The 27,097-nt window shown below is 28.0% G+C and overlaps 1 protein-coding gene across 5 annotated transcripts in view; it reads left to right on the forward strand.

Moving 5' to 3' along the window:
* Window positions 1-27,097, forward strand: part of LOC107450737 (glycoprotein 3-alpha-L-fucosyltransferase A) — a 152,850-nt gene that overhangs the window by 49,484 nt on the left and 76,269 nt on the right. Inside the window, exon 1 of one of the 5 annotated variants that reach the window (XM_016066610.3) lies at window positions 16,937-17,135. The exons of the other annotated variants lie outside the window; for them this stretch is intronic. The gene's annotated coding sequence lies outside the window, so the exon portion shown is untranslated. Of the gene's footprint in view, window positions 1-16,936; window positions 17,136-27,097 lie in introns of those variants that run through there. 5 annotated transcript variants of the gene reach the window in all.

Consider the following 27,097-nt stretch of genomic DNA (forward strand, 5'->3'; position numbering starts at 1 on the left):
TATAGCCCTTAGTTAATTTCACAGTGAACCGATTTGAGTAAAAATGGTTGCAGGATTTTTGACTCTCACGTAATAGCCGTTATTTTGACTCGCAGTTTTTTCTTTAATAATTTCTTTTAATTTTCCATTATAATCGCAGTTATTCTTTAAAGCTATAAATTTTTATAATAATCGTCAGCGTTTCGTATTTTTCTAGTAGCTCTACAATTAATGTTTGCCGTTTAACATGTGTTAGAAAAGCTTAAAATTGTTTATAAAAATATTTTGAGTAAGGCGATCAGAAATTGTGAACTTTGAACTAGTAAAAGTAGTATGAGCGTTCTGTATATGCGTATAATGGTAGTGTGCTGTGATTGATTTATCAAAATAACTTTAACCTAAAAGATGAGAAGAGCGTAGGCTAAACTGCACTGTAAAAAATTCGAGATCAAATTGCGATAAAAAGTAACGGCATTCAGGGTGCCAGTACTTTTTACCGTAACATGTAATGGAACAAAAATCCAATAGACCGTATTTTTTACTGTAATAATTACGTTAAAATAACTGAACCACTCTAACTACGCAAATGCTACTGTGAAAAATTCGGGTATAAATATTTTACGGTAAAAATGGATTTTATGGCGAAAAAGGATTTTACTGTGAAAATGATTTTACGGATGACGCAGCCAAAGTACCGTTTTTTGATCCATAATATCTTGCAGTGTAAGGTTTGATATTTCAAAGACCGAAACCAATTCATTGTCTAATAAGTAGTAATAAAATTTAATGTACATAACTGTAATAATAATCAAAATTATAGAAAATATATTTGCCAATTGTTATTCTGATAACTTATAGCATAATAAATGTATAAATTTAAATGACTACGTTTTTTTAATAATTTTATAACATTCTTTTTTTACATATTTTTATACTTAGACTTTTATCTTTTTTTATGTTTTCGATAAATGAAAAGAAAAACAAGAATCCATAAAAATGGACAAAACTAGAAGTACAAAAATTGCGTCACCACTATTCAATTTCTACAAACAGAAATTTTTTTATATAAATTGGGAAACATGTTTAACAACGTTTTTTTTAACTGAAGAATCTAAAAACATAAAAGAGTTATGAACTTCATGAAATACTCTTTACTTTAAACGAACGCCATAACTCAAAAACTTTTTAATCAAACTTGAATTCTCTGGACGCGTTGAAGTTTGTTTTGATGTTTTATGCAGTAAACTGCACAAGCTTTTCTGTTATATTATACACCGTCTTGCTGAATAAACTTTGTTTTGGACTTTAAAAATCGAATTTACTCAAACGTCTATATTTCACTTGTTCTTATTTTTTTCTGAGTTGCGTATTATAAACAAGTTTGCATTTGATTTCAACGTTTTTATTGTTTGTGAGTGTAGCGAGGAATTTTTCTGGAAAATATATTTCGTTTAAATGGATCTGACTTTTTAGATATAAAAAAATTAAATATGCTTAGAAATGCTAACCGTTATGTTTTTGCTGACTCGGTTGTCTGAATTTTTGTATCAAATCACTATTTATCATTTCTTATTTATCTTTAAAGTGATATTTATCTGCTTTTGTAAAAAAAAAGCTTAATAGTTTTTCGTTAGTGTTTTGCTGTTTGAAGTAACTTAAAACATGTCTCTATTTATGAGATTGAGAGAAATGAACGGAAACACATAAAATTTATATACAAAAATTATATATAAATTTCAAAAATATAATTTAGAGTTTCTGGTATCACTAGCCTTCAAACTTTTTTATCTATTGCCGGTGAGTTTTAAAAAAAATCTGATATCTAAATCCTCCTTATGAATATTTTGGCAATGCCTAGTGATTTGCTTTAAAAATATAAAATAGCAAATTAAGATTTAATTAAAAATGTTACGTATGATTACTTTTTCTCGTAATATTGAATATTTATATAAAATATATTTATCGATCATGTAACTGCGATATTTTTTGTGCAAAAAAAATAGTATTAAGAAAATAAGTTGAACATCATAATGTTAAAAATAATATGTAAATTATATTTAATACAGTTTAATAAATGCTACAAAAAAAATATACCTGTTTATTGCCCACTTTCCATTAGAGATGAGTTCGCTTTTGGGGGTTGCCCTCCCAAGCCCAAAGAATTTTAATCCAAGCCCACTCGAGTCCGAAACACATAGGATTATTTAGAGCCGGAGTTCACCTGAGATATTCGATATTAAAGGCCACATTTTGTGGTCACGATATTAGGCTTTTGCCAAAATTTTATTATACCGTATCGGCTAATAATAAAGTAATTATCATCTATGTATATTTTTAAACGAATCTATTTTGTACAATGAGATACTTCCCACAACTTCCAATCGTATGATGAAAGTAAATATGCTTGGTGTAAACTTAACATCTTCAGAAATTTTACAAATTACGTAAAAAAAAAAGGAAATTGTTTTCTCGATTCGGAATTAGATAATCTATGAAACGTTTTCATATTTTTGTTAAGAACTTACATTTAATCAGTTTTATGATATTTTTCATCATTCATTGACAATGATAACCAGGATAATTTTTAACGCATCCACAAATTTGGTTTTAACACATAAATTAGTAAATTACTTTACATATTTTTAAGAACGTTTTTGTTCAGAATGCTGTTATTTAAAAATCATTAATTTTAACAATGATAAAATGAACTGATAACTGAATTGGACCTACTTTATTTCGGTGTTGATCTGCAAGTCTCATTAAAAATAAATGATAAATACAACTATTTGAGAAAACTCTTAAAGAAAGTTATTAATTTTTTTAACTCATTGAATAAAAAACATTTTTCAAATCACTTTTTGAGAAAGGCTTAGTAATGAAAGAAATCAAATGCGAGAGAAATGTTTTAAATCGGCTTCACATTTAAATATGGAGGTGTTAGTTAAAACATCTTTCGGATTTAAATTAAAATGCAACTCCTTATATGATGGTAGTATGAAGTTTTTCAATGAAGTTTTTAAGATTCTAAGCCAACTCTTCATATTTTTAATTAAAATTGAAAACAAAAGCTAGTGTTCATAAAATGCTGTTAAAGTTTCACAACTTTGTTTACACACGCGAGCACCTGTATGATGGAGCTCATTTACATTCGATGTCTTTTGTTCGGCTATGCTATTAATCTTGGCAATGTAAATACCCATGTTGCGGTAGCGTGTAAATTATATCTCTTTTCGGTAACATATTTTTTTATTATTATTTTATTTTTATTGCGTGACCCTGAAAGAGCGTGCTTTGTATTAAAGCAAGATACTATTTTACTACGATTCAATCGTGATGGTTATATGCGTAAATGAAGTCGCAGCTGAATTTCATTAATGACTACTGTGTGGATGAAAATATAACATAATTTATGGTCAATCATTAGCTTAGATCAATAAATTTAGTCATCCATTGTTACAAAGTGTTGTTTAGTAACTATTCTTCATTTTGTACGACCTTCAAGATTTTTTTTTTGAGTCATGGCATTTGAATTTCATTGAAAGTAATAGATGCCTGAACATCTGAAATGCCAGTTATTAAGATAATGAGTTTCATATTGAAATGCATTTTAAATATGTCTTTGCGGTCCTTGAACAGCGTTAATTTCTTTAATTTAAGAAAACGTGTTGAAATAAATCAGTTAAGACTTATTATTTATCTCTAGTATGGCTAACCAGATTTTCGATGAGGACCGAAATATGCTTTTTGCATCAAATAACAGCTTATCAACAATTTTTCATTAAAATTTATAATTTTTAACTAGAAAAATCCACTTTTTTCTTCTTTATATTTCCGTACATCCATTGGCTTTATTTGCGTAATTGTGCATATGTTTTTTTAACAACTTTCATAAATTCCACTCAAATGTATTTTTAGATTATTTTCAAACTATTATTTTATGCATTATTTTTTCTTGTTTACTAAGAGATAAATTTTGTGTAGTTCGTTTTTATAGTAATAGAATATAAAAGAAAACTGCAAAATGGCAGAATACATTGTAACCAATTTTGAAAAAGAAAAACAAAATCTGAAATTTTGCGAATTACTTTTGGCTGCGGAGCGTGTGCTTAAAAGCACACGAGTTGCCTGACGTACCTTGAAGAATATATGTTACTATAAAATGCGGTTTTTATTCATTTAGTATTTATTTTAAAATAATTTTTTTTCAAGATGTTTCATAAATTTTTATTTTAATATACCTTAGTCTTCATTATATTCTTTACTTAACTTATTATCATTTCTGATTTAACTAAATAAATCAATACATAGCTGCTGAAATTTAAAAGTGTACTTTGCAAATCTAAATAATTTGGAAAAATTACTGGCGCATTGGATTGCTTGTTGCAAAGTAATAAAAATTAATAATAGTAATTAAAAGTTTTTATATAAAACTAAACTTAACACATCTTATTTGTTTAAGAAACATCTTATGCAGATATAATTCAATAAAAACATAATAAAAACACTTTGATTTTTTTCTTTTTGATAAACTTTAAATGAGACGAAAATTTTTTTCTAAGATTCTGGTTTCTACACATCTTACGATATAAATTAGCTTCTTTTTCTTCTTAATTTTTCTAATTTAAAAGTTCTTAAGAATTTTTAGCATACTTCTAATCCGAAAAAAGTTTTAGTATCTAATGTATCATAAATAGCAGCTGTAGGTTTTAATGATTAGCGTAAGATAATCAGCATTTTCTTAAAATTCGCTATCATCTTAAAAAATTTATTTTTGATTAATTGGATCAATGAAAGTTACGGTAAATAAAACATACTCAGCTCAGTTTATTTTGCAAAAAAAAATAATAAAATATTGGCGATGCTTCAAAACCATATCCCATAAAAATAAGATTTACAACTAACGGCAGGTGAATATCAACACGTTTTAATGAGTAGAATGTCACGTTAAGGTTAAAGCAAAAAAAATGATGAATTCCATGCCTCAAATAATTAAATTTATTCCACTTTTGGGGATATTTCTCATTTTATGATTTTATGATATTGAGAAAGACTTCATCCCTTTAACAGAATTTTCAGTAAATTAAATTTGCGATGAATAAGCCATTAATTGTTAAGCTAAAGTTAAGGTTTCGATTAAACAATTTAATCGTTTGTTGTGAAAAGGGCAGACTTGCTTAAACTAAAGTATATTTAAAGGGACACACCTTCGGGTGTTTTTCATGAAAGGAAACTTTCTTTCATAAAATATTTTTTGAATTTCAGAGCAGAAGAAATATTTATTTATTTTATTTGCAAAATAGTAAGTTTGCAATAAATAAGCAATTCATTGCAAAGCTTAAGTCATTACATTTCGATTAAAATATTCGATCGTTTTGCAATCAACAGAGCAAGAATACTTAAATTATAGTATAGTTAAAGGGGCACATCATCATTTAATGACATCTGAAAGCTTAAAGTGACAACTATTAAACATTATTTTTCTTATACTCGCGATATTTACATTTTAAGAATTTTAAATGGTACTCCATGCTAAGTTTCACCACTATAGAACGCTTTGCATTGTTTAAAATTTTGTTGAAAGAGAGACGAAAAACAAATACTGATTCTATTGATAATAATAATAATTATGGAGAGTTAAATTTGGATGAACACAATATTTTTCTTATGAGAAAACTTTTGAACGTTACTAAAAAGTGTTATATTCTTACTAAATATAGTTAAACATCACCAAATTCAGCGAAAAAAAGTATTGTTCGACACGAAACTATTAGAAGGTGATGTAAAAAGGCTATAGTAAGCTTGGTTAGGCCAGAAGTCTAGCGTGCAATTATATGAAGAAAAAAAAACAGGCATATTTAATAAAGAAAAAAAAATTCTGAAAGTCAATGTTAAATTAATCAAAACCTATCTCATGTAACACGGAAATTACTGTAAAAGTGATACGAAAAGTGATAGATAGTTTGATCTTTTTTGTATGTATAGGGTACTTAGTAGATATATTCAGGCTTTGTTACATTAACGAAGTACGTCGAATTCCTTCTTTTCAAATAAGATGCTGCTTATTGTTTAATCTTTTTTTTTATTTTTATTAGTTTATATTTATAGAATTTTTTACCTTCTCTTCTTATGATCTCACACAGTGACATGCTTATTTTCTTCGAATAGATATGTATCTCATGATTAATTTCTATTAGTTTTTTGTCAATTCGAATTTCTTACACTGCTAGTTTTAGTACGTAAAACACTCAAGCTTGGCACACCCTGGCCAACTCTGGCTCCTAAGTCATTAATCCTTATAATCAGTCATGCTTAATGTCTTTATAGTTTCACACGTTTTGAATCCAGATTTCATTATATTTATTCCGGAAGTTTTCTGTTGAAAATACCGAATAATTTTGAATCACACTATTCCAAACAAAATGGTTTTATGACGAATTAAAAAAAATTCTGTGAACCTAAAAAATACTTACTATTTTACAATCATTTTCGAGGCAATTTTTTTATCAAAGGATATTTTAACACGACACAATGAACTCTTACTTATACGCCGGCTTAGGGGACCAACAGAAAAGAACATTAAAGTGAAAACCGAGATTCTAAAACGCAACATAAATTCCTATGAGAGCATGTATTAAAATGATTCTAGACATTAAAAGTTAAAATTTATAATGTCTTGGTATTTACTTTAACTATACAAAGAAAAATTTTTTTTAACATGACTAATAACAATTTATTTTCTTACAAAATAATGCATGATAGATGTATGTTTTGTTTTTGCTCATGAATTAAAAAATGAAACAGTTTTTTCAAGTTCGCACGAGTAACAAAAGGGAGTTTAAGTAACTGAATTGAACTGCAATGAGTCACAAATAAGGTCAAAAGCATCTGATGCTTTCGCATGATTTGGAGGTACTTTTGCATCCTCTACATCATCATCAGCGATGGTCTTATACATCTCTGAATTTTATTGTTACCAAATTATCATCAACATCTACGAATTCATTGAAAGAAACAAGTCCATCAGATGCAATTTGCCCCTCTTGGTCACTAATGTCAATTTCCCAATATTTTTCAACTTCTTCAATTTGATCATTTTATTCATTTTCATCAGAAAAAAGAAATCCAGTTTATTGAATCACTTCTTTATGCTAGAATGTCCAATACTTCTTCATGCAGCTCATACCATATTCGTTACATCAAGAATTTAAATTTTTACATTGGTACATCGGTTTACATTTTACATCTATTGAATCTATTTTGGCAAGATATCGACGAATCAAAATTTTCCTTTTAAGCAACGGATTATATCTAAATCCATAGGTTGAAAATGAACTATTGCAGCATATCCAGCAACATATTTCTTTTAATCTGTAACAAAGATAATTTATTTGTTTTAATATTTTAATAAAACTTTTTTTTTCTGAAGAAAAATCAGACTTTTTTCAGGAAAAAAGTACTATTCTAAGGAAAATTTCAGCGCATAACTAAAATATATTTAGTTTCAAAGCGATGCATTAACGAATGATAATTATTATTATTTTCCAATATAATGACCACGGATATAAATGACCACGACATATAAATGAAAAATGCGCATGAAAGAGGCTTTTCTAAATTAATATCTAATGAAAGCCTATGCTTTGAAAGATTCAGAAATAAAAATGGCATAATCTTCCTCCTCTTTAGCTTCTATAAGTTTTCCGAAATAATTTTTTAAAACATGCCCGTAATACCAATATACCATAAAGCCTCCAAAGTAATCTTTCAAAGCTACTAAAGTCATACTTCAAATAACGCTCTAAAACTATCAACGAACATAACTCTACAAGTTTGTTCTGATTATTCCCTAGATCTAAAACGCTTCCAAATATCCTTCAGCACTTTTATCAAAAATCCTGCCACCGTATTTCTATCTCTATTTCTATTTAATAAAAGAAACCCTCTCGGTTCATGTAATTCTTTACATCCCTTAAAAAAGGTAATGTACTTTAATGGAATATGTTCTTTAAAAATTAAAGAAGACTGTGTACCTAAAATTACTTCCTATTTTACAGACATTTCCAAAGCAATTTATTTTAAAAATAATATTTTAATACAATTTTTAATAGAATAGATTTTTCAAAATTAATATTTAATTAAAGCCTTTAAAATATCTAAAATAATATAAAAATGCCATAATCTATCTCTTCTTTAACTACTAATCTAGTATAAATTTGTAAAATAATCTTTCAAAACATGATAGTAATACCAAAATACCATAAGCCTCAAAAATAATCTTTCAAAACTACCAAAATCATACATCAAATAACGCTCTAAAACTTTCAAAAATCATATCTCTAAAAGTTTGGACTGATTATTCACAAGATCTGAAACTCTTCCAAATATCATACAGCAGTTTTATCAAAAACCCTGCAACCTTATTTCTTTCTCTATTTCTATTTAATAAAAGAAGCCCTCTCTCGGTTCACGTAATTCTTCACATTTCTTAAAAGAGAAATAAAAAATAGTGAGAAACGAAATTGATATCCTTAAGCAACGTGCTATCTCCTCTCGGGAAGATTACGGCTGAAGTATTTTTAATGGAATATGTTCTTTGAAGATTAAAGAAGACTAGACCGCATCATGATTTTTGAGGATTAAGTTTCGAACGTAAGGAATGAGTTAGAAGGATGTGATCTTCAATCTTCATTCGCGGATGAAAAGAAAGCAATCGAAATTGGTGAACCATGCTATTTACTAGAGGTACTCAGTTTAAGCAATTTTTTTAATACTCTATTGTTTAAATTTGTTTCACATTAATCTATTTTAAAGATTGGTGCATTTCTATGATGTCAAAGAAAAATTTTATTCTTGATTAAATATTTTTTTATTTTTAGTACGTTGAATTAATGATACGTAATAATGATATTATATTTGATTTATTCTTTATCGGTTTCTTTTTATTTTTTAATTTGTGTTTGTGTAATTTTAATAAAGGGTATCTGAAATTATTCGAAAACCAGAAAACTCTTATTGAGTGGGTTATAAATGCTAATTAATAAACATTTGCCATTTTAAGAATATCTTAATTTTTCCAATAACCTACATCTTGGAACCAGCCAGGGCCAATTGAGCCCTGTGTAATATATAATTAACGAGTTATTAAGATCAACTAAAGTAACATGACACAATATGACATTAAGATTGGGTCCCAGAACATGAAGATCCGAACATTAGAATAAAAGTTATTAAATGTGTCCCATTTACTTTTTGCGTACTGTATATTCTTAATTTGTTATTTTAGTCATTTTATGTGAAAATATCTAAATTATTTTAGTGCTACTATATTTCTTATATTTTCTTTATAAGTTTAAGGAAAGTAAAGCATTTGTTAAAAAAGACCAAGTCATGCAATAAAGGAGTGGGGGGGGGGAGAGTAATCCCGATTTTCAACCTGTGCTAAGACCATTTTCTAAGCAGGTGACAAGTTTTCAACTCCCCATTCCTTACACTCAATGTGCTCACTTATTCACTTAAGTGAACATGACACTTAAATGGCACCGTGGACATAACGGGCTGCCCTTTGCCATTTCTGCTCATATTAGCTTCCCATTCTCCTTTTCTCGCTGACAGCCAATGCTGTGTTGCAAGACTTGATGGAAACCGGGGAAACCTCGCATAAACTTCATCTTTTCCTTCAATTTTTTTCTTCTTCTCCTAACTCATTTTCTAAGACATCGAAAGAAAAAAAAATACCAAAAAGTTATACTGAAAAAGTTGTTTCACCCTGGTTTGATGGAAAGATGCAGTTTTCGATTTTGTGAGAAGGACCTCAGGTAGAACATAGACCTTAATAGCTTTTTGACATGATGGGATTTTCAAGGATATTTTACACTTCCAGTAGCTTTCACAAAGATAAAGTGTTTTTTTTTTTCTGTGATAATTTTGTAGTAAATAATCACATGAAATATATAAAATTTAGAAGTTAAGGGTTTCAATTTTTTTAAAATTGTATAGTGAGTAGTGGTAAACTTTAAATCAGAAAAAAATTTCAGAGATTAATATTACTGTTAAATGTAGTCCAATAATAATTTCCCTTTCAAGTCATTGACTCTCACTGAGTAAACGGTTTTTTGGACCTGGTCTGACTACTTCGGTAGACTTTGGAGGATTTGTAACAACAACATAACGTGTAGTTTATTTGGTTCTATCCAATTATTGAAATAAATTAAGCAGGACAAGTAGTCTTGATTAATGTTGATAGATGCATTCCTTGCGGTGGAGATTAAACAATAATATTTACTGGCTTTCACCAATCGCCAATTCAAAAATCTATAATACTCATTTTTTGTTTCTGTCTGCAATAAATGCTTACAATAAAAATGGACATATATGTTAAAGGTAATTGACAATTTGACAATGATGTTTATCTTTTCTTCACAGGTATAATTTTACATTTTAATACAGCAACAGTATATTTTATAGCATTATATTTTATAGCATTATAGTTGATTGAATAATCAACATACATTTTTTTTCTCTTAATGGAATCGAATAATGAAATTATATTTTTATTTTCGTTTAAAAGTCTCGGTGAACTGGCTGTTCGATAATTCTACATGTATGCTTGGGTACGTTGCCTCCCGCCAACCGCCATTTTATTCTTTATTTCCATGTCAATATGTGTTAACATATAGACATAGAACAATTTCCTCGGATTATCAACATGGGTGATATAAATGTATTCTTAAAGAAATGTCTTAATTACTACAGTACTGCTTGTCAATAGGGTGAAAATGCAGAACAAACCAACAATAAATAAAAAGAGAACACTTCTCCTCTCCATCACTAGCTGTGATTGGGAGGAGTTGTGGTTTTTCCTTCATACACTGGAATCACACCAAAACTTGGAGGACATGGTCATTTACATTATGTCCATGGCAGCTAGCCTTCTTCCCCCATGTATATTCTTTGCTTGCAAGGGGCAGCCAATCAAGTTCGGCACATATGCGTGAACTCGGTTACACGTACACAATTAAATCTTATTTGTAAATTGATCCAGCTTGATAATAATCCCTAGCTTTAGATCCGTAACATTATCCAAGTGCACAACCACGTGACTTCACACAAGCATGTGATTATATGTAATTTGATATCCACGAGTGACGTAAGCGTATGTATCGATGCTTTGCATGTGCTCACGGAGATTAAAGTAGTTACAGCAATAGAGTAAAGAAAAAAGTAATTTTCCGTAAATTTGTTTGTGATTTTACAAAATTTCTTATTTGAAATGTCTTATGAAGTTTTGTTCGCATTTTGTAGATTCGGAAGTGGATAAGAAAATCAAGTATATTGAAAACTGCCTAATTAACCAAAAAAGAAATATTATTTAATGAAATTGAAATCGGATTTATTAAGTAATAGTTCGTAATAAAATTATTTTTAAAACGCTGTATTTTAAACACTGAGCAATAAACATTAACCTACATTCTTTATAAAATAAAACAACACTTTTAATTCATATCTGACATAATTTTAAATGAAGAGTTTAAAAAATAATGGGTTCTTAAATAGGAAATTTTTTAACATAATAAATAAAAAGTCTGAGTAAAAAAATGCTTTATTAATAAAATGAAATCCATAAATAAAATGTAAAGCTCATTCTTATTACTTAATTTATTTACCTCTCGTACTTTAATTTCTGAATGAAAAATTTAAGATGAACTGAATGTGTAATAAAAAAAAATGTGTAAAAAAAAATGTGCAATAAAAACAAATGTAATAAAATTTTCTGATATTATATTCTACTTAAATAAAAGTATATGAAAAATAATTTTTCTTGACTGCAGGAAAATTTTGTAAATTAGAAAACCGCAAGAAATAATAATTATTTTTTAAGAACTTATAATGAATTCTTTCCTGCAAAAGAAAAAAAAGTTGAACATAATAAGTGACAGTGTATTTTAAATAGCTAAATCACTCCACAGTTACTGATTAAGCGCAGGCAGTGATTTGTAAGTTACATAAAAAAAAGTTATATAAGCATGATTAATATTGGTATTTCCAGGCATAAGTACTTGTTCAAAAAGGTATTTGAACTTAAAATTTCTAAAAGGAAATTGAATAATAATTAAGTTTTTATCTATAATTAAAGTTAATATTTTGGCTTCCACAGTGTTATAAAAAATTCATGTTAGTACTTTTCTAAACGAGATATCTTTTATTATCCAACCATGCAAGTTTCTCTTCACTGTCAACAATGAACTTCATTGGACATAGAATTTTGCTTGTTTCCCAGCCTAGAAAATCAGTTGTGAGAAGAAAAAAAAAATAATAATAATTTGTTTTGCATTTTTCTTCAACAAATTAAGAATGTCTTGATTATCGTAAAATACTTTCATTAATTCTTCACAAATTAAGTTATACAATTCTTTATCTAAACTCACTGAATATTTTAGAAATAGTAATTTTAAAAAAATTAAGAGTTCCCTTTAAACAATTATCTACCTATCTAAATTGATGCGAGGTGTAGCAATAAGTTGCACAAGATTATTTAAAATAATAAGCAGCATTTCGTAAATAATAAGAGTACTTCTTAAGCCCGTTAAAATATTATAAATTTCAACGGACAACTTAACGTTATTCTTTTAAATTTGGAGACTGAATGAAACAGTTGTTGTTCAGAGAAAATAGCGATAGTCTCAATAAATATTAGATACAGAAAATATAACTAAATGTTAATTGACGAAACTTTTTCACATTGCCATATCCTAATGAAGTGAAATAATTAATTTCATTCGCGATGGTTATAATCGATATAAATGCAATTATCGTCAGTAATTATAATTGTCTCCAATCCATATTGAAGTCAATTTGCGAAATGAAACAGCAAATAAATAAATAAAAAAATAGAATTATATTCATTTGGTCATAAAAAAGAATTCTTTCTGTGTTCTTTATTGTTTTCTTTCCTAACGTGAATTTAGTTTTGCTCTGGCTGGTTTCTATGACGACGTATAAACAAAGAAAGTCATTTGATGTCCATACCATCTTTTTGATCTCTTAAATTCAACGGTAAGCGTTTTTCTTTGGCATATTATTTGCTTAAATGGTGGTTTTTCACGTCTATAAACGAGAGTTAAGCAGTGTCACTGTTGGCGCGATGCCCATGGGTGTCAACGAAAACCATAAAAGTAGTTTATATATTTATTATTAATGCCCTATATATAAAGCTTGCCATGTTTGATAATTTTGTCAAAATTATTCTAACGATGTCGTTAGTCATACTTTGGGGATTTATGTATGATAATATAAAAATAATAATACAATAAATTTATATGAAGCCAGCCTAGCATATTTAATATGATATATATGCAGTTTCTTTTTCACGTCTAAATTCAAACATGAATTTTATTATGAATAGAAAAGGGTCAAGTATTAGATTTCAAGCCGCAATAACTCAGGGGATAGAGAGTTCCCCTTCCAGAGAGGCGAATCGGGTTCGAATCCCAGTCTATACGAATTCCGCATCCGGCTTGCATCGACCACAGTGCTGACATGAAACATCCTCAGTGGTAGACTGATCATGGGTTAGAGTCCCCTTGCTGCCAGGTTAAAGGTGGGAGGTTCCATCAAAAAGTCCTCTCCGAAGGCAAATTTCTCCCAAATACTCGATCCGGGAGTTCCCTTGTCTTCTGGATTGGGTTCAAAATTACAAGGCTACGGAGTTGAACATTAGTAGCCGTAAACCCATAAAATTAGGTCGGCTGTTCAACGACGGTTATAAAAAAAAAAGTATTAGATTTCAAAAATAAAACGGAATAAAATTAGGTACTTTAAACATGCCTTGTGGTTGTGTCTAATAATGTGGTTGTGTAATCATGATTTAACAAGCTATATTCAAAACAATGCTTTATTCAAAAATTTCTAAAATATGAGTCAATGTTTAATGATTGTTTAAATTTTAACATGTTTGTTTCATTAAATTTAGGGAGCAAATGTTTTTAAATATAATAAATATTATAATGAAGTCATGAAAGTTTTTTTACTGTAATTTTATAAATATATAAAAAGAGCATGGTTAACTTGAAAATCTTTCATTGTGTTTATTTTAAGTAAATAATTTTGTAATTCTTTGTTTATTTTAAGTAAATACTTTTCGAACAAAAAATAGACTATTCGTTTTCCTGATTTTGTTTGAAAATTAATTGGAATATTTTGGATTGCAATGCAATATTTGTAAGCTGTAATTTACTTGCTTTACTGTTCTTTTCAATATTGATGCGTTGGTTTTATTTAAATAAAATATTTGAGCTAACTCTTACTTTTTAAAAAGAAAGAAGAAAAAAAAAACATTTTAATAAATAATGATTTTAGTACCTGGAAAAGCAACTTCAAACTAGAAATTATCACCATTTTCAAGTTTTTATATAATTGCCAAATTAAAAACTTTTAAACTTTGTCCAAATCATTTCATTTTATGTAGTTTAATCTACCATAGCTATTATCCCTGAAAGCTGTTATTACAAGCAAACAGAGACATATGAGCGAAACAAGGGCTTAATTTCAATTTCCTCTGTTTCATGAAGACGAATTCACCATGACCAAGAGGCTTAGGGTATTTGCAAAGGAAGACAATATTAGTAGGCGGTACGAGTCTGGAGAATTAATTCTGTGAAGCGAATCTTCTCTCTCTCTCTCTTATGATCTGGCATACCAAACACACTCTCTCCGTTACAATTACTCAGTAACCATGCGCTAGGGGTCACTAGTGACTGAGCACGTATTTCCATCATTAACTCGTTAAGCTTTCTTTGATCTAAGAGTTTGAAACTTCTGTCGATTAAACTGGAATAATTTTATACACAATTTTAGATACAAATAAAGTTACTTGAAGCGAAAAAAATACATTTAGAGTATTGGGATACTAACTGATACTTACGCAATTGTGGGTGATTGCGCAATTAACGATGAATTAACAACAAATTTTGATTATGTGAACGCATTGAGAACACTCACTATGAACACTTATGCTAAGTATTATAAAAGAGATTGTTTGTGTGACTGTCTATGTGTATCTCTTAATAAATCCAGAACCATTTATGCTGAGCATCTGAAACTCGGACGGCAAGTGCAAGGTACAATTTTAGCTTTAAAACTAAAATGACATTTCAGCTAGAGAATAGCTTGATCGTGACAAATTTTGAAAATCATGAGTTGGCGCTATAAATAGCATCATATTCGGTGCACCCAAAGAGACAACAGAAAATAGCAAAAATAAATTAACAATAGCAAAAATAAATACTTTAATTGTGTTCATATGCCTTTTAGAGTGGATTAATGTCGATTTATTATTTACTTTTTTTTAACCCTGTACAGAGAAAAGTTATCCAGTCTTCTATCATTTTAATGAATTTATAGAATTTGATATACAGAATGAATTTATAGAATTTGTTTTTTCTTCAAGTTCTGAGAACGCTCGACCATCTTGGAGTTTGGCTCAACAAATGTTTTCATAATTCAACTTGATCAGGCAAAGGAAGTTATAAAGAAAATGCACCACCATCGTCTACTTTTACAATAGTGTCTTTATATTTAACTGCATATCATTTATTCATAAGCACTCTTTCACATCTTTATATGCAACAGAAAAATGTTACTTAATTTTGAGCCGTAATATCGAATAAATACCATATAGTGTACAATAATGTACAACAATATGAGTAAATACCATACAATGTACATCAATGTGAGTAAATACCATACAGTTTACAACAATGTACATTGTACAGGGTTATTCATAATTCCCTCCGGGCAGGAACTGGACTATCGCATTGATGTTTTCCGTGTGACCAAAGGTTCACACATAGAACACCTGTAATGTATGTAAGTAAAACTTGAATAGTTTCGGAATAAGTTCATATGTTTCTTTTTTTCATATTCATCTCCTTTTTTTACTATAACGCTTCGAAACCTCTGAGGGAATTATGAATAACCCTGTATTAAAGTTGAACCATTTTCGCGTAATAAGTTTCAGAAAGATTATTATTCAGAAATTGGGAGGAGGTGCCTGTTGACATTGTTGTATATTATCGCGAGACTCACGGTCGTAGGGCCAATATTGCTAACATCCAAAGACCCCTAAAGGATAAATAAAATAAAAGATAGTATGGTTCATCTCTGAGCCATTTTAGGGTCCAGCAAATTTCAATGATATCACGGTTCAACTCAACCCATAATTCAACTCAATCTATAATTCTTAGTTCATCACTTCCATAATTATTTTAAAGTTTTCTTAAAAATATCAAAACCTTTAATATTTAGAATATTGGTAAACATCCGCAACAAAAAAACAAATTAAATACTTTCTTAGCTTAAGAATAATGGAAAATAGAGTTTTATTTCAGTTAAAACTGTTCATTTCACCAAATAATTATTATACTTTTTTGATATCTATCTACATCTATATCTATCTATCTATCTATCTATCTATCTATCTATATCTATATATATATATATATATATANTATAGTTCATTAAAAAAGTTTAGCTCTCCTCAAGACAAAACTGTTTCGCGCTATTTTGCTCTAATGCTTATTTCTTTACCCCGGAGCTTGTAAATAAAAACAACAGCGATAAAAAAAAGAGAAGAAAATATAAAGTTAAAACTCTTCGCTATGTTTGAGCCACATTCTGCAAGAACTTCTCTTGTTAATTCCTTTTCTTGTCTGGACGCTGGAGGGGTAAAAAGCTCACTTCACTTTTATTTGCTTCTTCTTTTTTTCTTTACCCTACCTTAGATTACCTTTTTGCCTTCACCTCACCTCCCTCTTCAAAACTACCTGCCAACCACCATGTCACCGCGAGGTTGCACTCTAATTACATCCTTTGTGAAGACCGTAAAGTATATCGTCCAGGGGGCCAAAAGTGGGGATTGGTTTTGGTGTGCCACTTCACTCTGTTGGTCTCGCTTTTTTAATTCCTTGGGGTGCATTTTGGCCTCTTTTTCAGTCACCTTGGCTTAGAAAAATTTTGTACCACGTGAAGTCTTGTGGGGATATGACACCTGACTTCATACAGGGGGTCCTATGTATGTCGAACGTTAGAGTGTATTTTTTATTATGAGATATTTTTGATTCAGGATTTTTATGAAGAGTTATGCGGGAGTTGATGCAAAGGTAGTATGTATTTCGTAAATTGCTTTTGACACTCTGATTTTTTTTTTTTTAAAGAAAAAAAAGCATTTAATTTCCTATTTTGTTATTAATAGTATTTAGTATGTTTTTCATAATGCATTACGATTCCCTTTACTTCTGTCTGTGCTTGAGAAATTAGAAATCCTTAATTTTATAGGCTACTCAATTTGACTTGGAAGTTTTTTCTGACACTGTAATTTTTCGGCCTAATTTTTAGTACTGATTAGATTTATTTTATTAATGTTTGCAAATTATGTACAAGAAGTTCTCGAAATCATACTCTCAAATATATGCTTACAATGTATAGAAAGTCAATTTAAAATACTATCTTAATAATTCAACACTTAATAACAAATAATAAAAAAAAAGAAAACACAAAAAAGAATAACAGGAAAAAGTAATTCTTTGGTTGAAGTATAGAAATTGACATCTAGGGTTCATGTAGGGTTGGATTTTAGATTATGATACTTTCATATTAACCAAGTTCTTTTTAAATACTACATAATAATAATAATAAAATTATTATTTTTTTTTCATATTTCATTCTAAGTCAAAACTAGTTTGAAAAATTTGGATATCTTGTGACTTTAGTTCAAAATTTGGCATTATTACATTTGGTAAGAGGCATTCCAGTGTACAACGCCATAAAGGTAAAGTTAATGAAAAAAAATATTAAAAAAATTTAACAAAAAGAGAAATAAGTAATAAAAAAGAAAAGAAATGGAAAAATATTTTAATCTCCTAACTTTCAACTTACTGAGAGGGACAGGTTGAAGAATGGGCAGTAAGAAAATTATTACATACAAAATTCTGAGATATTACGATTTCGGCTGGTATACTTAAAGCAATATTGAAACATTGATTGATACTCTACTTTTATTGTGTTGTAACACCTACACATATAATAGAGTCTAACGTGTGATAATGGATATTATACTATTGTATTAAATGACAAATACTGTATGAATACAGAAGGGATTTGGGCTTGATTAAATATGAAGTTAAAGGGTAGAATAGCCGGAATCGACTAATCAACGTCAAACCTAAAGTACGCTGCGTATGCAATTGAACAACAAAAATTGATAATGTAGATAAAGTGAAAAAAATATAATAATAACAATTCATAATTACAGAACAAAAATAATTAGAGTTGCTGTGGTATCTCGTGTTGGTGGAAAATTTTTTTATCTGAAAAAGGTGATCTCAGGATAAAATTTAAATGAACGTTAGTTATATTTTAAAAGAAAATATTGCAGATTACTGAACATGTTAAATGATATTCAGTTCTTATTTCATTTAACATTTGAACTTCCTGCTAATTTAATTTTTATGACTTAGAGCTCCGTATGTTATTTTTCTGCAGCCATTCTACAAGCAAAACTAAACTAATATACATTATACAAATACATAACATTACTTGGTATCACGAGAAAGTTTTTGACTCTTTTGTTTCGAAGAATGTAATTAATAACAGTTTCACGTATATAAAAGCCAATCGATTGAATACGATCGATTTCTATGATACAATCTTCATTCTAGAAATCTAGTTCGAACAAATTTATACCAGAATGAAACAAGCCAGGTTTGACATGTGTCCCCTGTTTTCGAAGCTAGAGTAATAATGAAATTTTTGATCTGATCGTGCGCAAATAATCCAGCAAGTCTTGACTTATTACGACGCACTTTCTATCGCTTCGAATGGTTGGTCGGTCACCCGAATGATTCGATAATGTCGGCAAGAATTTTCTGGATGTTTGCTTTTGTTCTACGAGCTCAGCGATGCCAATTTGGAATGCCTGATTTCTTCCTTGGGCATCCCCTGAGGTCATCTTCTGAATTCAATTTTCGTAAATACTCCTTAAGACCTTGTAATTTAATTGAAAGAAATGGTAATTGATTTAAAAAAATGCTTACAATGCTTTGTAATCCATTTTGTTATGAAACTTGAGACTTTTGTTTAAAAAAATAAATACTTTTGTTAGAAAGTATTTTAGAAGTTCTATAACATTCTATCTTTTTAGAAGATTAGTAAGAAGGAATTCTTTCTATGGTGTCGCGGTAGTTAATTTCACTGAAATTTTTTTTTCTCGTATCAAAAAATTTGTTTTTTATTTATTCCTTTTAAGCTGTCTTACGGAAATCTCTAATTGTGTTTAGATTAATCTAACTAATTTAATTTTTTTTACTCTTTAAAATGAATACTCTTTAAAATGAATACTCTTTAAAATGAATTTTACTTAGAAACTGTACTTATGTATGAAATAAATGAGATGATATCCCTTCATTTATTTTCTTACAATTTATTTTTTTTCCATCGAAATTTTAAAGAATATTAAAATGTTTTGAGCATGATCTTCTTCTTTTTATTTTTTTGATAGCTAATTTCAACTGGTTAGCGGTTGAACCAGACTAATAAGTGTCATCTAAAGTATTTAGATGAATCAATTTAAAGCAATTTGAAACAAATGAAAAAAATCATGAATCATCACAGATTTAAGCTAGATAAATTAATAATTAATTAAGAAATTCTGAATAATAATAATAATTTTGTAGATATTTAGAATTTATTATTTAGAAGATATTTTTTTTCGAATTGATCTTTCGTATTCCATAATCTATGTATTTTAATTTTGCCAACCACGGCCTTTAAAAAATTGGATGCTCAAAACGTCCATGGCCTGAAATATGACAAAAATATTTTAACAAGATTAGATTTCCGAAACAAATGCTGCTTTAAAAGCAGTATCTTTATTGTCTTTCTCCTTATATTTTACAAATATAAATAGGAAAAGTAATTTTCTTACATCGTTACTTTTTGTATTTTGATTTGTAAAACATATTAAATTTAGTCATTATTAACTGCCATTGAAAAAAATGAAAAAAATAGCTTGATTATACATTAAAGTAAAATGTTTTTAAAAAGCTTAAAATAAGATCACAGAAATTTTCCATTTTTACCTGAAGGTATTTTATTATGTGAGCTACTTTATTTATCTTTCTTCTTTGCCTTATTGCCTTATCTCTTCAAAAATGCTTGGAGGAGCTTTGTTTTTTTGCAAGCAAATATTTAAACATAAAATCAGAAACTTTTCTTCTGGAACTAAATGCGTTCGATGTAACTCAAGATACCTTTAAGTCTCTTTGAGATATGACCTTATCTGCTGTTATTCATTTTACTTTCTAGTTGTACTCAAACAAGCTGTCAGCAACCTATTTCAGCTTTCATCCTTTTCTTCTTTGCTATAAATCTTAATATACAGCACTTTCTCCCTTTTGTTTGTGAAGAAGATTTTCTTTATATCTTTTAAGGAAGAAAAAGTGGGGAATACGCTTTGATTTTGTTTCTATTTCATTCTGTTTCCGGTAATGGAATTATTTCGAAAACTTTTAAGGGGAGGCGTTGTCTTAGTTTGCTTTAAAAAGGTTGACGGCTCTGTTGAAAATTCTCAACACTAAAACGTGTTTCACTTACATTTCTAAAGTACTTATTATTGGGGTTTTCTCATAGAATAAGTCATGACTTAGAATTTTTTATTTTATGTAGCAAATTTTCTGGATACCTAGAGCATAGAATTAACTGTAGGTTTAACTGCTTTTGCATAATTTTAAAATTCATTTTATTTCAATCTGACAAAGTAAGTTCATAAATCCTGTTAAAGTTTCATTATAGCTGGCAAATGTTTTTCTGTCCTTGCTGCATGAAATAAGAATTTAAATTTCGTCCCCTTAATCATTAAACAACTGTATGAATTTGTCCTTTCCTACAGTGTTTACTAATTGCTTAACGGGCTCAACGGAAATTAAAAAAATAAATGATTGGAAATTGTGTGAAAATTTTAAATTAATCTATAAACACAGTTAAAATATTTAGAAAAATATTATGTATATATATTATATATATATATATATATGTGTNTCATTCAGCATTTGCAGCAGTCGCTGCAGATTATTGCTTTGCATAAAATCAGAAACCAAATGAATTGTTTTATTAGTCAAAATTATAGTTTTACTAGAATTGTCATTACCATGCAGTATGGTAATTTTATCAACATTTTTTTCTCCGTATGAAATCAAACCTGTGGCAAGTGCTGTTTTAGAGATGTTTAAACTTTAAGTCAAGTTTAAATTTCAGAAAATTTTCCTGCAAGCATTTTCGATAATTACATGCAATTTTAGAAGCAAATTTTACCTTTCTATTCTCAAATATATTGAGCCTACTACCATTGCTTGGTATTTTTTTTTTATCATTACTGTTGTCACAGACATAATTTGTGATCCAAACCAAACTTTACAAACAAAAACTGTCAACATAACTGTCTACCATCCCGACATAGTTTTTTATCCAAACTATGTTGTGTTGGTTGACAGTTATGTTGATAGTTTTTACAATGAAGGTGATGTTGAGATTGAAATTCGAAATTCTCCCGTTGAAAATACCCCAAGCATTATTTTCCATTTAACTAAATATTAATCCATCTTAATTAATGTTTCTAATTATCGAAATTTTCCTATACTGAATCGTTTTAGACAATGTTTCTTTCTCTTAACCTCACTAAATTCTTCACCACCCTTCTATCCTCATTAAAACAAGTCTTATTCCGGATGATTTTCTCTTCCAATCCTTCTACTTCTAAAGCAAGAGCCGACCAGAATTGGCACCAATCAACTTATAAAACTAAATTACTGCCTTGAAAGACGAAAGGGTGGTAACTAAAGAAAGGTGCCTGGAGGGCGTGAGGAGGTGGGGGAGAGACAGGGGGTGGCCTGTCATTTTATATTGGCTACTTCCCAAGAAGCCTTTCCTATTAATCTTCTCTCTTGCTTCTCTCTCATTTTCGGGTTTTTTTTTCTCGGGTGGGGTAAAGGATGCTATAAGATTTACAGGGGTCAACTTCTTCAAGATGTTTTCTTCTGCAACCTGAAGATCTAGATCACTTGTAACGAAATTAGAATTGTTCTCCAGAAAAAGAGATAAATTACTTCTGGGAAACGAAGTGATTGAAGGGTTTTCTTTGAGCTGAAAAGATAATAGATGTTGGGAATAGTAGAGAAAATCTTGGGAGTCAAGATTTACTAGACTTTTTAAATTAAAGTTTAAGTCAACCTTCTTCAAATAAAAAAAATATATGTGGTTGGAACTGATTTTCTTCCTATAACTTCATTATTATTTTTTTTCTTATTCTTTTTGGATAACTGAAGTAAGTTAACTTTTAATTTAAGTTTTTTGGTAAAGTTTAGCGATTGAAGAAAACATTTTCACCACACTCTGCATGCTTCAAGTTAATTAGTTATTCATATTAATCATTTATTTAAAAATATAAGTTGAATTAATTTTTTGTGATGATGCAAAAAAAAGTACTAAATGTAAGCTTGAAAGAATCACCGAGATTGCCAAAAAGATCACTTAAAAGAAAGCACTTTTTGCGTAAGTATGCACAATATTGTCTCAAACAATCATTTTAGAATTGAATTAAGTTTTGTTAAAATAAGTTAAAACAAAAAACTGTCTTAAAATTTATTTTCATTGCCTTTTTTATCTCTTTTTGATTTTATGACACCAAATTTGCATTTAATTATTTTGCCTCCAACAAACATTTTTGAATAAATAAAATACTTACTAAGTAATATAAATAAAATTTTCGTCTGAAAATAATTTCGTTTTCCATTAATATTACTTTGAAATAACTATGTTGAATTCGCAAGAATAATTTTATTTGAATAACTGAAAAGTATTTTAGGGTTCAGTAGTACAGCAGAAATATCAAAGGTTAAAAATTGTGAAATAATATGAAGTTTTATTTTAAGGAGGATAATTTTTTAGGAGAATTTTTTATCCAGTAATGTTTAAATAACTATTTTGGTTCGTATTGTTTTAAATTCCGGAATGTAAAACAATAAAAACCCAAGCAACTATCAACCAAATAATACAAATTAAAAAAGAATACTTCATATTCACAACTTGAATTTTACTGATAATTTCGAATTCTTATGAATAATATTTAACTTTACTTGAATAAAATGCAATAAAGTACTTCAGAAAATTGCGAATACAATGAAAATAAAACATTTTATAGTTTTAAAAAAATAATTTTGACAAATGGATACAACAAATTTTTATTTGCGAATATTTTATTCATTTTCTTTTGTATGTTTCTTTGCTTGTTTAAAATTTTAAATTTATTTTGTTTGATCCATTCCATGTGTCTTTAGAATGATTCCATAAATCTATTACTTTGCGTACTTTATCTTGTTGCAATTTATTGTTTTTTTTTCAAACGCGATCTTAATGATAATGATTCAAAAAGCCAGCAGCATTTTACAATCAGCTAAAGATTTAAATGTAGAATTTGAAAAACAAACAACTGTAGCTTTGTTTCCCAATTGATTTATATAGTTTATGTATTATTCATTCGACTAAAATTGTAAGACCAGGAATTCAAAATATCAAAATATGAGATAAAAAAGTTTGTTTTGCTACCTGTTGTAGAACATATTTTCTCGCAGACTACTTCTGTCTTTTCCTGCATCCATTTCTACGTCACTCTATTTCTTCTGTGTTTGTTTCTTTCCTTTATTTATTGCATTGTAATAATTGGTTTTTAAGTAATAAAAATATGAAAAATTATTAATTTTATCTTAAATACGATGGAATTTTAAAAATGGCTTATCTGTGCTTTTTTATGTCACATTATCCCAACTAATCAGGCATTGAAACTTTATAAGCACTCGCAATTTACATTTTGATTATGTGAAAAGCATTTGATTAATAAAAAAGATGTAATGAAGAAATAAATAGCTGAAATAAGTAAAATATTTTTGCAGATATGCAGTATTTGTTAGTTCCTCTTTAGAATTTTATTTATGAAGGTAAGACACCCTCAAAATAAAGTTCCGTTACGCTTGAATAGATTCTACGTAATAATGTTTTAAATTCTTTTATTTTACTTAACTAAAGTATGAAATGACATAAAAACACTTCTTCAATAAGTTCGCTTGAAATATTTAATTCACTTTAACAAAAACATTAAAAGAAATGTTAAAGTTTTTATTTTAAAACCAATATAATTTTTTAAAAAATGTTTTATCTTTGTAAGACCTTTATTTTACTTAAATAAAAAAACACTGCTATACTCCACATTTATTTTACTATAGCAAACGTAAAAAGATATTTACAATATTAAAATTACTTACATTATTAAAAGTGAATTATTTAGCTATTAAATATCAAACTATTACTTTTTTATTGATTTTTAAGATATTGTGATTTTGTTTCAATAAATGTGTAAGTGAAGTTATTCTATTTTTTTATTATTTATAAACCTGCAGTGAATTTAAAGTGTGAGGCAGTATTATTAATTATATTATTTCAAAAGTTTAAGAAAAATTATCTGTAGAAGAAATTGTGATTGTTCATTTTAGCCGGATTTCAGCAATTAAATCCACTATTCCACTATTGAATAAATTTGAATCCTGTATTTTCTTGTATTCTGTATTGCTATAAAATAGTTTTAGTGCAATAATAAAATTGAATAATTGTTATTAATATGTAATAATTGAATAATTGTTATTTAGTAAATAATCCAATAATTGGTATAATTGAATGCATTGTTATTAGTTATTTTTTTAATGATATTGCAACTGAAATAATATTTATAAAATATAATTAGTTTTAAACTTAAGCTCTTAAAGTATCTTTAATAAATATCCTATTTAGTTTTAAAGAAAAGTCGAATAAAAAAGTTAAAAGAAAGAATTTAAGAATAATTGGAATTTTTAAGATTTTACAAAATTCACGAGCTCTGCTAAATACTGTCTCATTATTATTTACGAAACATATGAGCAACTGCAATAATTTATTATTATTATTGTTTAAAGATAAGAATTAGCGTGTCACGTGTTTATTAAATTTTAGTCTTTTAACACATTTAACAATTTCGTTTAACACATTTGTTTAAAATCATGTTATAAGCATTTCTATTTTACATTTTTGAAAATATCACAACGAATAAACATTCAGGTAAACTTTAATACATAACAGAATCATGTTAAATCTATCGCGCTATTGATGCTTGAACTAATTTGAAATTAAACTAATTTATTTACCTTTGTAATAGTTTAATATCACTCAAACTTTAATTAATGAAAAGAAAAAGTTCAATTTTACTGTAATTAATGAGAAAATGGAGAACTTTAATTAGGATCTGGAATGTTAATTAACTTTCAATAAGAAATATGCTCAATATTGGAAACGAATTACTCATTGCTAATTGATTTAGTTTCGAATAAAAGAATGCATTATTCTAAAACGTGCGTTTCTCAGGTCTAATCTATTAAGCATTTTTGATTGCATATACTAAAAGTTAATTAGCCAGGAATGCTTAGATTTTTTGCTGTTTAAATCAGAATTTAAGTAAAGTTTAAAACAGAAAAATGCTTGCATATTTAAAAAGCTGGAAAATCTAAAATCAAATTAAAATCAATGCTTCGTTTGAAGATGCTGCACTTTTATAAATATTTTAATTTTTTTTATTTTTTTATTTATTTATTTATTTCTCCTCAGTCAGCTTTCATTTTCAATAAAAATTACGTTAATGTACTATTATGATTGTAAAAATGTAACATATTATTTAAAACTTTAAAAAAATAACTATTGGATATAATAGTTTAGAAAAACACATCAATCCTAAGACAAAATGCATTGGGTTGGAATTGTTAAAATATTATTGATGTTTAAATAACTTTAAGGATTTCTTTGATTTAGTATGAGTAATTTGATTTTAATATTTTACTTATGCGGGTATAATAATGAAACTTCTATCCATAATAATAATAATGAAAACTTGATAATTATAACTTAATGTTCTGATACATATAATTATGTTTTTAACGAAGTTGTGAATCTTTAATAGCAACTGTTTTCTAAAAGCATAATTATCATTTGGTTTCTGCAAGTTTTTCTTTTGCATATCGTTTGTTCCAATTTGAAATTTTTTATGTAAATAAATTATAATTGGCTAAAAATTTAAACTTTATAAAAAAGAATAAGTTTTTAATATTGATTTAAATTCTTAAGATTTTACGCTACGACACATATCAAATGGGTTTAACTTACAAGTAAGCATGGCTTTCTAAGCAAATCATAAAAGATTATATAGCTATCTTCGGGGGATGGGGACGGAAAAAAGTCCACTGGTTTTATACATTACTCCTAAATTTAAGAAAACTATCTGTAAAAAAAATTAACCAAACTCGCCAATTGAGGCGAATGAAACTTCGGTTGCCATCCTTTAAAGTTATGTCCTTGATCAAATAATATTTTTTAAGGAGATACTGTGTTTTTTTTAATGGAAATTGCATTTTTTAAGGAGATTTTTTAGGGACTGTTTTTTCTAAGGAGCCAACTGTTAAACTTTTCAGTACATCTCTTTCTCTATAGATGTAGCCCATATTTGTAAGAGAAATAGTTGATAAGTAACTGCTCAATTTGAAGAAAAACTAAGTTATAAGTCAGCCAAATAATTTAGTGGTGAACATCTTATATTTATGTGTTAGCAATACATAATCTGTAATAATGCGTTATAATATATAAGTGGTTAACATTTTATATTTCGAATCCTTATTTTTAACGAAATTGTAATTCATCATCCTTCTTATCACAATTACATTCTATGTCATTTAAAAACTGTATAACATTTTTTCTTAAGTGATTATTGTATAAAAAATTCAATGTACATTTGATCCCTGGAAAATACGAATTCATTACTTTTGCCACGAATGGAACATATAAAGTAAGTTATTACAAATTTCTAAGTTGTAACATTCTGTAGTTAAACTGATTACTGTGTGGCGTAAAAAAGTGAAGCTTGTAATAAAATACTGAAGGATAATATGCTCTAATAATGACAAATTATATATATATATATAAGAAATTGTGATTGTTCATT

Source organism: Parasteatoda tepidariorum, chromosome 8, assembly GCF_043381705.1.
Source record: "Parasteatoda tepidariorum isolate YZ-2023 chromosome 8, CAS_Ptep_4.0, whole genome shotgun sequence".
In the NCBI taxonomy this organism is placed as follows: domain Eukaryota; kingdom Metazoa; phylum Arthropoda; class Arachnida; order Araneae; family Theridiidae; genus Parasteatoda; species Parasteatoda tepidariorum.